At 48.9% G+C, this 16359-nt stretch overlaps 2 protein-coding genes across 14 annotated transcripts in view; both read right to left on the reverse strand.

The window, feature by feature from the left end:
- PHF19 (PHD finger protein 19) overlaps positions 1-436 on the reverse strand; it is a 28495-nt gene extending 28059 nt beyond the window's left edge. Inside the window, exon 1 of the mRNA XM_004269275.4 lies at positions 208-436. The gene's annotated coding sequence lies outside the window, so the exon portion shown is untranslated. The remainder of the gene's footprint in view (positions 1-207) is intronic.
- A 216-nt stretch (positions 437-652) lies between these two features.
- Positions 653-16359, reverse strand: part of TRAF1 (TNF receptor associated factor 1) — a 49331-nt gene continuing 33624 nt past the window's right edge. For 6 of the 13 annotated variants that reach the window (XR_007478184.1, XR_007478185.1, XR_007478182.1 and 3 more), the window contains 2 exons: positions 3853-3899; positions 653-3707 (listed from right to left, as the gene is read on the reverse strand). The gene's annotated coding sequence lies outside the window, so the exon portion shown is untranslated. Of the gene's footprint in view, positions 3708-3790; positions 3900-4441; positions 4602-16359 lie in introns of all 13 variants that reach the window. The other 7 variants (XR_007478190.1, XR_007478181.1, XR_007478187.1 and 4 more) reach the window with 6 other exon arrangements.

The raw sequence follows: 16359 nt of genomic DNA on the forward strand, positions 1-16359 counted from the left end.
GACCCGGGCGGGGCTCCCGCCACCCCGCGGACACCGTTCACCCCTCTCCACCCCCAAGGCGTGCGGCTTCCCAGGACTCCAACGCCCCCGGAGGCGTCTGACCCGCCAAAGTTCGGGAAATTTCCAAAAGAGGGATGATTGCAGGGAAAGGCGAGTGTGGCGGGGAGTCCCCCGGCCCGGGCCGTCAGCCCGCAGCGCTGAACTTACCGCGAGGCTGCGTGTCCGCCGGTCCCACTTGGAGTCTGGCCACCAGGCGCATCGGCGGCGGAGGTGGCTGCGCTCGGCCCGCGGCTGCCCGGCCGAGTGTCCGCCCGTGGGGCCGGGGTCGGGGTCTCGGCGGGGGCGGGGCGGGGCGGGGGCGCCGCGGGGAGGAGGGGGGGCGGAGGAGGAGGGAGGGGCCGGGGCGCTCAGGAAGGGGCCCCCCGGGCGCGGGGCGCCATCTTTTTCGCGTTTTCCCGCGAATTATTGACGTCTCGCTTATGTAATTAGCGGGGGCCGCGCCGGCCTCGCCATTGGAGCCCGCGGCCGCGGGGCGCCGCAGCACCGCCCGCCCGCCGGCTCGCCCACTCCCGCCCCCGGGCCGCCCCCGCGCCGCGCCCCGGCCTCCGCCCCCGCCCCCGCGGGCGCGCATCCTCCGCCGCCACCGCGCGCCGGACGCAGACAAGCGGCGCGAGCGCACACGGACGCGGAGCCTGCACCCCGGCACGACCGCCCGGCGGAGGCGCAGGCACAACGCGGGCACACGAGGAGGCGCGCGCGGCACTCCGAGCCGGCACACACTTGTTGAGGAAACACAACTCTGCGCGCAGGGCACAGATGTCAGCTGGCACAGACACACAGCGGGGAGGTGCAGATACACACGGACTCACTGCGTAGACACAGACCTAGAACAACCCAAACGGGATTCGCACAACAGAACACACAAACATCCTGCACTTGCGGTGTAGAGAGCACACACAGAAACAGATCCACAATGCGCACGGCACAAACACAAATTCACAACACATGATACACACGACACAACACACAATAAAGAGGCCATTACAGAGTATGGACATAGATACATAGGAGAGACACACCGTGTACACAGCACGGACACACAACAAAACATACACATAAAGTAGACAAACAGGCATAGAGCCGTAACAGGCGCACAAGAGAAACAGAGTACACCAACAGCAAATTGCACACAGACGTAATGCACCGAAACACAACACAAAGATACAGTTGCAAATACATACCACACACACAAACACAACATTTAAATAAGTGGCACACAGTGAAAGACAGCATACAGAGTCATAGGAATAGCAGATTGAGGAAAGGGGCGTGGCTCCCGTCATATCCAGTCCTTGCCCTGGGGAGAATGGGTAGCAATGTCCCCATCCAGACTTACTCTTTGGGGGTTGGGGGCTGGAGAATACTTGCCAACCCCTCTCCTTATCCCTCAGCCCTCTTCTCACCTGCTACCATCACACTGCACAGACACCCGTGAGGCTGTGGAGTGTGGACATCATGGGTGTAGCGGGTGGACCATACTCCCCCAGCCCCCAGTCCCTCCTGTTGACTGTCAAGTTGCCCACCCTTGGCCCCCTGCCTCTGGGCCTTGGGGTGCGATCTCTCTGGCTGGCTGGGTCTACCTTTAGGATGCACAGAGCAGAGATTACGGTTGGAAGCACTTACCTCTGGGTCTCATAGGCCAACTGCACTGATTACCGGCCGTGGGACCCTGAGCATAGCACTTCAACTCTTAAACCCCAGTCTCCTCATAGAGTTGTTGGGAAGGTTAGGGTGAATGTATGCAAAGCCCCCGGCAGCCAGTGGGTATGCAGTAAGTGATTATCGTACTTTGTCAAGAAATTATATATTCATTGAGTGCCCCCCTGGGTAGGACTAGAACTGGGAGCTATGGGGCCCACAGTCTCATGGGGGAGTCAGGTGTTGGCTCAAGCAGCAACAACATGCATATATAAATATGAGGGGCGTGATGCAGCAAGCTGGACATGGAATTGGAGGAGTCCTGGCTTCAAGTCCACCTCTGCCTCTGAGCCAGAGTAAGATGTTGGGTGAACTATTCCCCCTGTAGGCCACGTTCCCTATCTGTTCAGAGAGGGTAGGGGTACTACCCCAATTCACAGGGCCATTGCAGAGATGAGGACAAAATAGCATAATGCAGGGGCGGGTGTTTTTGTCAATGAAAAAGTGATGGGCAAGATGAGGAGTGGTTAAAATACTACAAAAGGAGAAATGATAAATGCCACTAGAAAGGTATAGTTTCACCTGACCGTTTAGAGGCAAATCCAACTTTGAATTGAGAACTGTCACAGAAAAGGTGGCATTCAGAGGAAATGTGGAGATAGGAGGGAGGCATTCCAGGCCTAGGGCATGGTGTGTGCAGTAGGCCTGGGACGGAGTGAGTTGTGTCCGCTGGACCGGAGTTCAGGGTGCAGACGGTAAGGCTGGAGGAGAAGGTGGGGCTGAGTGTCCTGGGCTGAGCTTTGTTTTCAGCCCACGGCAAATCAGGACCACTGAGCAAGGTTGTAAGTTATGTGTATCCTAGAGAGCCTCGGGGAGTTGAGAACTGAGAAGGGCCATGATCCGAGTTTGCTTTGCGATCTGGCAGAAGTAGGTTGAAAGCATGGACAAACCAGAGAAGGACAATCATTTTTTTAAGAAATGGGTTAAGACCATCAACAGGCAATTCACAAAAGAGGAAACCTAGGTGGCCAAAAATGTAAAGAGATGTTCAACCTCACGGGTCATGGGAGAGATGCAAATGAAAAGAGCTGTGAGACGCCATTTCACATCCTCCGGACTGGCAAGGAGTAAGCATTCTATCAATGTTGGGAGAAGGGTGGAGGGGGTGAAGAGGTGGCACCCTTGGAACCCTTGTACAGTCTTGATGGAGGTGTAAATTGGTACAACTTCTCTGAAGAAGAGGTTTGGCAACATCTAATAAAGTTGAAGATGCTCGTGCCTACAATTCAGTGACTTCACTCACTCAGCACATAATTATGAAAAATGAGGAATTGATTAATTGTCCATCAACAGCAGTGCAGATAGATAAATTGTGATCTATCTGTGCAATGGAATAATATACTGGGAGGGAAAATAAAATGAGGCTGTAGCCTCAACATAGATAGAGTCTAGAAAAAAAAAAGAAAAAGGGAACATCAAGTGGTAGAATAGTGTGATACCAAAAGTTTTTTTTTTAATTCAAAACTATGCTATATATGTAGTTTTAGGGATACAGTCAGATAGTGAAAGTGTGAAAACATGCATAAGAAATCAAAGACACTAAATTTAGAATAGTAGTTACCTCTGGGAAGGGAGGGATGGGAATGAGATCAGAAAGAGGAACACAGGGGATTTAATTTTATCTGTAATGTCCTATTTTTCAGAAAAAAAAATCTGAAGCAAATATGGCAAGGTGTCGAGATTTGGCAAAGCTGGGTGTCTTGTCTGTAATTCTTCGCAATGATCCTTCTCCTTCTCAAGTCCAAAACGTTTTCTCTATTCTCTGTATGTTTGAAATACTTGGTAATTTTAAAGATGGGGGGCGGGGGCTGGGAGATTACAGCAGAGGAGGTTTAGTCACAGCACTAACCTGTCACATATGCAGGGCCATCAGACCTCACGGTGTCCTAACATGTCTGTTCCCTGAGACTTGTCACAGCATGGTGAACCAGGCATGGCAGGCATCAGATCTGTTCACAGGGGAAAGAACAAAAGCTTGGAGAGGTGGAGTGACTTCCCCAAGGCCACACAAAGTAGGGGGAAGTACTCTTACTCTCAGCTGTGTCTCAGGGGAGACCAGCAAAGGCCAAGGAATGTCGAGAGAAGGTCTCCCACCTTGCAAGAATCCATCTTCTTCCATCTGCGGCCCTCTTCTATTTTTGCTTTCAATTAAGGACACCATGGAAAATATAGAAAAGCACAAGGAAGAAAATAAAAGTCACTTGTGGTTTTCACTGTCTTACTTTTTAAGTCAGCTTTATTGAGGTATAGGTAATTCACATTAAAAAATTCACCTATTTCAAACGTGCAACAGTACCTTAATTCTAGAGGACATATTTGAGTCCTAGACCAGTTAGTATATATGAAAGTGCTCTACAAAGAAGAAAACACTTTTCACAAATTTGAATAATTATGATTATAATAAAGGTTTTGGAAATCATTGACAATAATTATTTGGAAATAATTAAGATTTCATCCATGAAAGCAGATGGCCGGTAGGCAGGCCTGTGTTTTGTTGCCTGAATTTGGGGGTCAGTTTATTATGGCCTCAGCATGGAGGTGCTGAGAGCTTTCAAATTATAGTAGAAAGGATGACTTTTAACACCATTTAAAAAAAAAAAAAAGAAATAGTTGACAGGGTCAGACTGTGGCCTATTGAAGTGCTTGTGGCCTTTGTTGGCTGCTAAGCCATAAACACCTTTACCTGTGGCTTTTGTGGGGAAAGGAGAGACATCAAGTGTCTGTCCTCTTTGGGAGCCCAGGAGCGCCTCCATTGGGATGTAGGAGATCCTGTTGACCCTCCCTGCAAGCTTGCTATAGAACCAGGGGTGGGTCCCTTCTCTTCTCTGATTTGCTCTCCCCATCTGTTAAAAATAAAGTACGGCTTTATTCACACTTGCAACATTCAGCAGCCGGTTAGGGCAATGTGCTGTAGGCAGGTACCCCTAGGAATAAGGGTCAGGGCAGAGGGAGATGTGCTATAAAGATAAATAAATCCCAGTCGTTGGCATCAAGAAGCCCATATCCGGCAGGAGGGCTGGCGGACAGACACATCAACAGGTCACTGTGATAGTCTGTTAAGAGATGGGATCAACAAACACTCAGGATTGTCAGAAAGTTTATTTTTTTGCCAATACAAACTTTGTATTTCTCATTGTGTTTCAATTTTTATTACTGTAATTACTATTAAAAAAATTTTTCACGTATATTAAAAACAGAAAAAAAAGAAATGGCTCAAGACAAGGAGTGGTTGTTTCTGAGTAAATACCCATGATCTCTAAAGTGCCTCTGACTGCAAAAGTATTTGATTTTATGAACTTAATCTGAGCTTTGTTTCTCCCTCACTGGGTAACCTTGAATAAATCACTTCTGCGGTCTGGGCTTCAGATTTACTCACTGGTCAAAGCATAACGTTTAAACAAATGAGTAGTTCCCAACCTTGCTGCACAAAGGATCTTATATAAAGATTTGAGGGACTTCCCTGGCTGTCCAGTGGTTAAGACTCCAGGCTTCCACTGCAGGGGGCACGAGTTCTATCCCTGGTCGTGGAACTAAGATTCCACATGCCGCAGCACCGCCATAAAAGAGATTTGATCCACCAAACATCGCATTTATTATGTGAGAGTTATTTTGTTTTCTTTTTTATGAATTAGGTCCATATATTATATTCAATCAGAGATTTTGATTGGTATGATACAAATAATGTGATTATAGAAGATAGAATTAGATAAATAGGTAAGTAAATTGAATAAGTAAATAGAATTCTAGCCCAAAGCAAGGGCACTGTGTCTTTTGTTAATCTATGCCATTGTACAACAGATACTTCTGGGGAAGAGTAAAGATATCTTTCAAATTATCCCCATATTAAAATACAGAGGAGAATTTTATTAGTGAATTCCAGTATTTACAAGGCATCTTTTCTAGAATCAAGCAACCCATGAGTCGGTCAACTTGGTGGCTGGGCGCCCAGCCCCAAGCTGAGCAGATAGGAAACAGACAAGAACTGGTCCCCAGGAGCCAACCCCTTGCTGGGCATTTCATGAAGGAGACAAACTATTAACTGCTCAAGAAATAATCAGAGGAGAGCAAAAAAGAAGACAGTGGATATCACATGATCATTTGTATGATTCAGCTAGTAGAATGGAGGTTTGAACCCAGTTAGTTCTGGCCAGCAAAGCACAGGGAGATCAGCTCGGTGCTTTGTGTCCACCTAGAGGAGTGGGATATAGAGGGTGGCAGGGAGACACAAGAGAGAGGAGATATGGGGATGTATGTATATGTATAGCTGATTCACTTTGTTATACAGCAGAAACTAACACACCATTGTAAAGCAATTATACTCCAATAAAGATGTTAAAAAAAAACAAACCAGTGGCCATCCCACTGCCCCACCCTTCCTCCTTGCTTCGTGATAGGAAGATAATCATGATAATCATCAGCGTTGCTAGAGAGCACACCACATGCCAGGCACTGCGCTGGGTTTCACATGTGCTATTCTTAACCCAGTTTACTCATGAGGAAACTGGTAAAGGTGGGAGAGCTGAGCCACAAACCCAGGCAGGCTGGGTCCAGAGCCTTTGACCACCATGCCCTTCTGCCCCTATGAATGCTATTTGGTCTTGTAGCTTCTTATGCAATTAAGACACCATAGATACATCATACAATGATATTTCATCTTGCAATAATACTTCATATATGAATAGCTCTTTGGAGTTTACACAGGGTATTTTCACATCTCCCATTCCATCCCCACAGCAACGCTACAAGACGAACAAGGCTAGGATTACGAATCCCCCATTTTGCAGATGATGAAACTGAGGTTAAGGAGGTTGAGTGAGGTACCCAAGGTCATGCAGCTGGAAGGTATTAGACACAAGTCTCAGGGTCAGGTAGTCACCACTGGAGAGGACCTTCCACGTCACGTTACCCAACTGCTCATGTTCAGTTAGGCAAACTGGTACCTGGAGAGCAGGTGAGGCTTGCTCAAGGTCATCCAGGAAAGACTTGTTCAAGTGGTAAATCAGCAAATGAGCCATAGTTTGATCAAGGTTTCTGCCTGCCTGCTGAGAGATTTACACCCTGTTGCTTTTGTCAGATCTCCAGCAATCCTCTTGGGTTTTCCTACAGCCAAAATTTATTTTAAAACCCTTCTTGTTCAGTGTTCTGTGATATATGACATTCTCCTGAATTTCTGAGGGAGTCCTTGCCTGGGTGGGGGAATGTCTAGGTGACAATCAGCTTGGAGAGGCCGTGAGTCTCTAGCGATTTAAAGAGAATCTTCGCGCTTTTGCTGCTCTCAGAAGAAACTCCCAAGGCTGCTCTCTCTCTGTGGTCTGTTCTGCTCCCTAACCTTTGGGCCTAAACTGGGGCAATGGCTTTGAGAGGTTTAGCTGGGACCACTTGGATCTGTGTCTTACAGCTGCCCCTTCCAAGATTACAGTTCAAGATCCCGTACATCTCCTGCCATGGACAGGAAACATCTGGGCCAGAGCTGCGTGGAGGGAGCCCAATTTGTGAGACACCCTGGGTAGGAGCCCGTGAGCCAAGAGCTGTTCACTTCAGATGCGGTTAGGCCACTGGGGTCTGGATCCCACCTGGGAGGCTTCGACAGGCCCAGGGTGTGTGTGATGGCTGAGGTGGGGGTGGTTAGAGAAAGGGAGAGGGAATCCGGAGTGGTAGGCTTCCAGGAAAGAGGCCCTGGGACTTAGGTTGGTGGGAACAGTAGGCACAGTTTGTATGAACATTCAGCCGAAAGAGAGATGCTGCGGCAGTTGGACATAAAAAGGTCAGGGGCTGGGGGTGGCCACCGGGAAAGGGAGAGGCAGGGACAGGACTCTGCAGCGAGGGGTCTTGTATGTCCAGGTTGCAGCGGGAGCAGAGAGAGCACAGGCTCAAACCATGAGTGATCTGTTCGCAAGCCCTTCACAGCCAACCTGGCTTTGGCAATGAACCCTTGGTGAGATCAAGGACCATGTCCTCGTCTGCAGTCAGGAGATGACCCAGTGCCAAGTTGAGTGTTTCTCACTCCAATCTCTGGTCCATCCTGTCCATAGTCACCCCCCTCTGACAATCCCAGGAGGTACCAACCTGGGATGACCCTTCCATGAGGGTTAATTTTAGCACCCAGTTATTTAATCAAATGTGGATCTAGGTGGGGCTGTGAAGGGATTTTGTAGTTGTGACTAACATCTACAGGCAGTGAAGATGACCCTGGTAGCGTGTGGGAGGGCCTCATCCAATCACTTCGAGGCCTGAAGAGCGAATACTGATGTTTCCCAGAGAAGAAAAGCTGTGTCAAGAGCACAGCGTCAACTCGGGCCTGCGTTTGAGCCTGTGAGCCTGCCCTGGACTTGGCAGTCCCCCCATCCCGTGAGCCAGTTTCTTAAAATAAAGGTATTTCTTTTAAAAACTGTATATACATATTTATTTTATAGCTATCTACCACCTATGTATCTATCTATGTGTCCATCTATGTGTCTATGTCTGTATCTATCCTCTCTGTATCTATCAATCAATCTACCTATCTTTGTATCTGTGTATCTTTGTATCTATCAATGTATGTATCTATGTACCTAGGTACCTATCTATCTATCTCCATCGGTTCTGTTTTTCTGGAGAATCCTGACTGATGATCCCTCTTTCAGAGCCTTGAGAACAGATCACCGATCAGACTCTTCCCAGACCATCTCCTGGCACATATTCGGGTCCCCTTATTCCCCTCCCTCCTGCCCCTCTGTCCGTGTACTCCAGCCCGTTGCTCCTTCAGCAGTCCACACCCGTGGGTTTTACCTCAGCCTCCATCTCTACACTCATAACCCTTAAAAGGCCAGAAGGACCCAGATGAGAATGGAATCCCACAGAAGAGCAAGCAGCTTGAAGGGCTGAGAGGTCTGGACCAAGGGCGCAGCCATGGGAGCCCCAGGAACCCCAGCTAAGGGAATGCTGCAGGCAGTCTGATCTGGGGCCCTCTGCTCAGAGTGATTTTGACCTCCAAGGGTCCTCTCACCACTCACTCAAGAGTCAGTCCCAGCAGGGAGGATCTGATTGGAGGAGGTTGTATTTCACATGTGCCTATCCACTGTCTGGGCAGGAGATGCTGGGGAAGCACTGGGTCTCACTAGGCTTACATGGTGATGGAGCCATGGGAGGTGGGTGCTAGTTCCCCTCCCTCACAATGGGGGAATTCCCTCAAAAGAGAAATCAGGTTCTAAGACGAGGGCAGATACTAGACAGATTATAAGTTGCAGCTAAACCTCTTGGAGCTATTGTTCAACTTAAGCCAATAACGGTTAGATGGTGTTGCTTAAAAAGGAGCAGGGTGGAGTGGACAGAACGTGGGTTCTGAACATGGATGACCCAAGGTTGAATTCTACCCCTTATTACTATTGTGACCCTGGGCAAGTTACCTAACCTCTACGAGCCTCAATTTCCTCCTCTGAAAAATAGGGATAATAACATTACCTACAGCTCCCAAAATTACACGTGACAACACTTTGTAAACTCTGAAGTATTTTGAGCCCTTGGGGGCAGTGGGGAATGGGGCAATCATGCCTAAGGCATCTTCTCAGCTTGGTGCCCAGCTCAAGCCTGGTACCCAGTAAATGCTCAGGAAGTGTTTGTTGAGTGAATGGATAAAGTGATCATGGGATTATCATCATCGTTCTAACTCGACCATCAGCCTTGCAGAAAAACCCAGGCAGATGCTGTTGGACTCTGATGTGAGTTTTGTGAGCTGAGTTGCATCTTTTTCTTTTCTTTCTTTTTTCTTTTAAACAACCCTTTTGACATTTTCATTTTAATATGTGAAACCTGGCTACTTGTCTCAGGGAAAGTTTATGGAAAAAAAGCTTCCAGCTGGCTTTGGGGCAGCCCATAAAAATGTACTGAAAACTTTGACCGGTTAGAATTTAGGAGCTGTTGGATGACAGAGATCAGTGACGCCATAAACCCTGGTGAGGCCCACAGTATTTCAATAATTAGCTCTCTGGGCAAGAGGATGCGTTCTTTATTCCTTCCTGGTTCCTAGTCAAAGGATGGGGCCCAGAATCTGCTAAAGAGAAACCACAACTTTCAAATAACCGACAAACACAACTCTAAACAGGGGCAGCTTGTGATTCAAATGGTTTCAAAGGGCGTGGGGGAGGGAAGGGTTTTGAAGAGCTTTAACAGTAGCAAGCTGATCAGAATACCCACACCTCTCCCTCCCGGCCAGCTTTCCAAATCCTCCCCCTCCCTCAGCTCAAGTCTGACCTCCTCCAGGAAGCCCTCCTTGATAACCCAAGCCCATTATGGATTTGTTCTTCCATATGACTCTCGGACTTAAAACCCTCCAGAAGTTCCTCTGAGCCTCAGGGCAAAATTCCATCTCCCTAGCTTGGCATGCAAGGCCTTTTGTGATTTGGCTCCTTCCTGCTTCTGTGGCCTCTTCTCATATTCCTTTCCCCTACCCTTGACTCAGCTGCACCAGACAACCTTCCGCTCTATCTCTTCCCCCTCTCCGTTCGGGCCTCAGAGTCTTGGACTGTACCCTTGCTTTGGCTGGGATTCTCCTTCTCCTTCTTTATGTGGCTGGATGGTATTTATTCCCAAAATTCAGCCCAGGCCTCTCCTCCAGAGGATGGGGTGGTGGAGAGTTTGAGCCCCTCAGGCTGGCTTAGGAGTACTCCCAGAGTACTCATCACACTTACCCTGACAGTCCACTTACCTCCATCCACTCTGCTCTCCCGGAAGCCTTCCTCATCTAAGTATCTCTCCAGCTGATACCAGACCTCGCCCAGAGAACATGGTCCTTTTTAAGCCCTGCGCCTCACACCTGGCAGTCCTCTGGGATAACCTGGGGAGCTTTAAAATGCTGATGCCTGTGTTCTCCGCAGAGATTCAGATTTAATTGGTCTGGGAGGTGGCCTGGGCCTGAGGATGGGTTGAAAAGTTCTCCAGGTGGTTCTAACGTGCAGCCAAGGGCAAGCAGCACTGTGATTGACAGCACCTGACTCAGGACTCCCCCAGAGACTCAGCAGAGCTACACTCTGGGCATCTGTCAGGGAGCGTGATCTTGAACTCAGAGCCCCACCGTAATTGCCAAAAGCTGTGTTCAAAGGATCACTATTCATCCATTTCCCTGGATCGGTGGTGCTGAGCAGCTATACAATCACTCCTGGGCCCCAGCCAGCCATCCAGCCCGTCAGGAGAGACGCCTGCACCTCAATACCTGTTAGAAAGACTGAGCCCCACCCCAGACCCAAGGAGCGCAGCCTGGGACCCCGCACTGTAAACAGTTACTGACTGCTGCTGACGCACACCAATGTGACACAACTCAAAATATCCCAAACCAGGGCTGCAAGCCCCTGACAACTTGCAAAGCCGGGTAGGGAAGTTGAAAACAAAGAGGGCCTCAGGGAACCATGGAGGGATCATCGGAAAACTACTCAGCTCAAGCCAATTCTCATCCTTAGGGAATGTAGGTCCCATGTAGTCAAATCCATTTTTTTTTTTGCGTTACGCGGGCCTCTCACTGCTGTGGCCTCTCCCGTTCCGGAACACAGGCTCCGGACGCGCAGGCTCAGCGGCTGTGGCTCACGGGCCCAGCCGCTCCGCAGCATGTGGGATCCTCCCGGACTGGGGCACAAACCCATGTCCCCTGCCTCGGCAGGTGGACTCTCCACCACTGCGCCACCAGGGAAGCCCCCCCTTTTTTTTTTAAAACAGACCGTCAAAATCTGGCTTTTTAGGTGAAATTTCCTAACAGTTTAAAGTTGGCAATGAATCCAAACAGAGCTTACCTGAGGACTGCATGTAGCTAGCAGCCTGCCAGTCTGTTCTAAATGTTTCCTATAAATGCTGTGTGGGGATTAAACCAGAGAATGGAGACCGGCAGGCCTGTCCTGCGCTGTGTTCTCTCCCCTGAGCTGCCTTCCGCTTTGGGACTTGGGCCAGCATGGAGGGGAGCACAGGAAACAGCCCCCGGGGCCTGTGCTGCACGTGCAGCCTGTACTCCTTTTGGGGACATTGCTCCCTTCGTTCCACCATGTTCTCCTCACGCCAACTCCCTAGGAAAAGGCCTCTCTGGTATTAGGGCCCAGGAGAGTCACGTTTTCCTGCAGCCGCTGATTCGTTGGTATCTTATGGACCCTGAACCTCGTGGGATTAGATTTTGGCCGCTAGAAAGCTCAGAGGACAATTTGGGGCTTGTCTCCTGTAACCCAGAGGACCACGAGCTCTGCCTTTTGTCTGCCTGTCTTATTCCCGGGTTCCTCTGACCTTTCCAGCTTCTGTTTTCCATTTGGCAACCGTCACGTGACCACGCCTCTAAAATTTTTATTCTCTTGTACATCAAGAAGTTATGTTAAGTGCTTTCTGGAATAAGGCATGCTATAAATAAAGAAGCCCATACAAAAGAGTAAGTGCTCAACAAGAAAAAAAAGAAAGCTTGTTGAATCAGTGACTTCTTGAATGATTCATCTGTGGTCCCTCCCAGGGCCGTGCAGGGAGCAGGTGTTCAGGAAATGAAGGGCAGGGTGATAGAGAGGAAAGTGACGGTTTAGAGATGGTGAGACAGTAGCCCTGTCGTTTCCTAGAGACTAGGACCTTGGCCAAGTTATTTAAGCTCCCTTAGCCTCAGTTTCCTCATCTGAAAAATGGGGATAATCTCAGAACCCACTTTCTGGAGGTTGTTGGGAGGACTGAACGAGGTTTTGTATGTAAAAGTCCTGGTGCATAATAGACACAATAAACGGCAGCTGTGATTATTAATTATGAAAACCCCCTTGTGTGGCGATGTCATCATTTAATAGCCTAATTTATAAGGTGTGCCGCATGGGTAAGGGTACTCTTGCTCTGCTCAAAGAAGCCACATGTAAACACTGGCGGAATAAAATGGAAATGCATTCCGAGAACCCCCTGATTTCCTCAGCTCTCTGCTTACCAGGCCCCGGGCACCCCTGGTTTCAGCGGTGATGCAGGTAGCTTCCTCTCCAAGTCTGCAGCTGCCCCATCACTCTTTTCCCAGCATGCTCAGCTCCTGTCCTGCCTTCCACATTACTCAACTCTCCAGCCATCCTGTATATCCCTTTCTTGGAAGCCGCTGTCAGTTTTCTCCAAGCCTTCCAGCTCCTTCTTTAGCTCTGACTGTCCCCTCTCCTGATGGTCACTTAAGGAAGCAAATTCATCATCGACAATCACTTGCCCTCTTTGCTCAATGGACGCACCCCACTTTAGGAAGTCCGTGCCCTGTGGTGTCCAGGAGGAGCACTCAGACGACTGAACATAGTATGGGGGAGCGGGGCATTCCCCTGCAGATGGAACAGTCAGGAATGGAACCCTCTACTATCGGTATAGGGAAGGCGGCTCACCATACATCCTTGCCATGGAAAGTGGCCCATGGTGAATGTCACGTCTCCCTAATTGCTGAAAATTTATTCAGAGGGGGCACCATAGTGTAGGCAGAGCTTCCCAAATGTGGTCCTGGACCAAGAGCAGCAGCATTAACTGGGAACGTGTGACAAATGCAAATTCTCTGGCTCCACCCCAGAACCACTGAATTTAAAAATCTGGGGGTGGGGCTTCCCTGGTGGCGCAGTGGTTGAGAGTCCACCTGCCGATGCAGGGGACGCGGGTTCGTGCCCCGGTCCGGGAGGATCCCACATGCCGTGGAGCGGCTGGGCCCGTGAGCCATGGCCGCTGAGCCTGCGCGTCCGGAGCCTCCGCAACCGGAGAGGCCACAGCAGTGAGAGGCCTGCGTACCGCAAAAAATAAAAATAAAATAAAATAAAAATCTGGGGGTGGACCCAGCACTGTTATTTTTTTTTAATTAATTAATTTTTTTGGCCATGCACGCGGCTTGTGGGATCTTAGTTCCCTGACCAGAGATCAAACCTGGGTCCCTGGCAGTGGAAGCTCAAACTCCTAATCACTGGGCCGCCAGGAAATTCCCCTAGCACTCTGTTTCAACAAGCCCCCAGCCTGGTTCAGGTGAGTGGCAGTTTGCAGACCTCTGGAGTGGAGGGAAGGGCGAAGCCTGGATTCCAGTTCTGAGCCTCAGTCACCTCCTCTGTAAACAGGGACCATGCTCAAGGCAGGGGCCTTCTGTCAGGGAAGTGAGATTAGTGTGGGACTTATGCCCGCACATGGTTGGTGCCCAGCCATCCCTCACCCAGTCATTCATCAAACCAACCACTGAGGGTCAGGTATGACCTCACACTGCTCTGTGATAGGCCCAGAATCAATCACGTACCCCAAGACTCCTGACGCTGTCAAGGAGGGGAAGTAAGACAAAGTTACGGGAAACCTGATTAGAAAGATTTGTGGGGGACCTGCATGCCCAATTGAGGATTTTTAATTTAATTTTATTATTTTATTTCATTATTTCTTTTTTAAGAAATTGAAGTATAGCTGATTTACAATGTTGTGTTAATCACTGCTGTGCAGCAAAGTGCTCAGTTAATATATACATATATATAATTTTTCATATTCTTTTCCATTATGGTTTATCACAGCATATTGAATATAGTTCCCTGTGCTATACAGTAGAATTTTTATTTTAAATGTTTCTACTACTTTTCTACAACAAAGCAACCAGATGCTGTGATTCCAGCGGCCCCTGGGGCCACTTGGTCTCTTCTCTCCAGGCCGCCTACCAGTCCCTGCCAGGGCTGTGGAGGAGCAGCTACAGAGCATCGGGGACACCCGCCACCCCCCCGCTGACCTTGACGTTGCACAGGTGGAAGGCAGCCTCGGGGAGGCCCTCGTATCAGGCACTGAGGCCCTGGCTGCCTGCAGAAGGCGCGGCACGGTTCAGGAAAAGGCGCCTGGGAGAGCAGAGCCGTGTGTTTGGCATGCTGGAGCTGCTCGATGCATTCCATACGGCTGCGGGTGCTGGCGGCCTGGCCCGACCCAGGGGACCAAGGGAGGGGGACGGACTCTGGCAATCAGCCGCTCCCCCATTAGGCCCTTGCCAGCCCCTCCCTGCAGGAAGGCACATTTATTTGGGCTCATTTACTGTCTGTCTCCCCTCTGCCCTGTGCTGGGATGTTGAACACTGATTGCCAAGACTAGCCCGGTGCCAGGAACATAGATGTTGGGAGGATTTGATGAGTGAACACCTAATAAACAACTTATTGGTAGAAAGCTTTAGGGATTCTTCCTCTTAAATAAGCCCAGCACACAATCCCCCAGAGCACTCAGCTTCAGTTAACGTTCCTGGGAATCTTCTGTGTGTCTGGACCTCACATGTGTCATCCAGCTGCCCCTCATAACCCCACCAGTTGGGAACTGTGTCACCCAGCTTTGCCCATGAGGGCAGTTAGGCTCAGAGATGGTGATGTGACTTGCCCAAGGTCTCACAGCCAGCAAGGGTAAGGATCTGAAAGCAGATTAAAGGATTCCAGGTCCAGTGCCCTTTCTGTCCAAGCTCCAGAGGGAGGGAAGTCCCGCTGAAGCTTTAATCTACCCTGACTTCCTGGGGTTTGTCCTCACTCAGATCCCAGAGTTCCTCAGACTCGTAAAGTAAGGAACTGACCCGTTAAGAAAACAAGGCACAGAAACCTCCAGCAACCTTAAAAATTTTCCCCCCAGTTTTATTGATGTATAAATAACAAACTTGTCAGAAGTTCTGAGCTTTCAGATTTAAGGGAGAACAATTGCCTTAAAGAGGAGTCTGTGATTTTCATGTGGTGTTTATGAAATAGCTCTAGAGGCATGACGGCTTGGTTAATAGGCTCTTTGGGTAAAACCGTGGAAGTCCTCCAATCAAAATTAGGAACTCAATAAAGAATAGAACCCAGGGCTTCCCTGGTGGCGCAGTGGTTGAGAGTCCGCCTGCTGATGCAGGGGACACGGGTTCGTGCCCCAGTCCAGGAGGATCCCACATGCCGCGGAGCGGCTGGGCCTGTGAGCCATGGCCGCTGAGCCTGCGCGTCTGGAGCCTGTGCTCCACAACGGGAGAGGCCACGACAGTGAGAGGCCTGCATACCGCAAAAAAAAAAAAAAAGAATAGAACCCAATACTATTATTCAACATTGATCTGAAAGTTTTAGCCATTGCCGTAATGTGAAGCAAGGAGGTGACTTAGGAAAAAGACTACCACTTCTTAAGGATTCTGAAATTGGAGATTATATTAAATATCTTATTTTACTGAATACTCATAGCACCTCAACAAGATAGATAGTTATTTTATGTATTAGCATTGTTTCCATTTTTTTCCTTATAAGGGAACTGAAGTCCATAGATGATAAGTAACTTGCTTATGTTTATCCATCAAATGATCCTTGTGGCTCCAGCGTTTGCTGCTATTTGTAAAGGAGTCAAAATTATGCTGATTTAAACAGGATTTGTTTGTCCATCTTGAAAACCAGTAAAATTAACTGAAAAAGCTACCAGAATAAATAAGAGAATTCAGCAAGGTGACTGGATATAAAAGGCAGTCACCATCCTATACATCTGTACCACCCTACATACTAACATAACCAATTAGAAAGCATAAGTTTAAAATTTTTCGGTCATAACATATCAATAACTAACCTTAACAAGAAATGTAAAAGACTGATAAGAAGACAGTCACACATCTTTACTGAGAAACAGAAAAAGATAAATAAATGAAGCTTCATTCCTACTGTGGTCTTGGATAGG

The sequence above is a fragment of the Orcinus orca genome, chromosome 6, assembly GCF_937001465.1.
Source record: "Orcinus orca chromosome 6, mOrcOrc1.1, whole genome shotgun sequence".
Lineage (NCBI taxonomy): Eukaryota > Metazoa > Chordata > Mammalia > Artiodactyla > Delphinidae > Orcinus > Orcinus orca.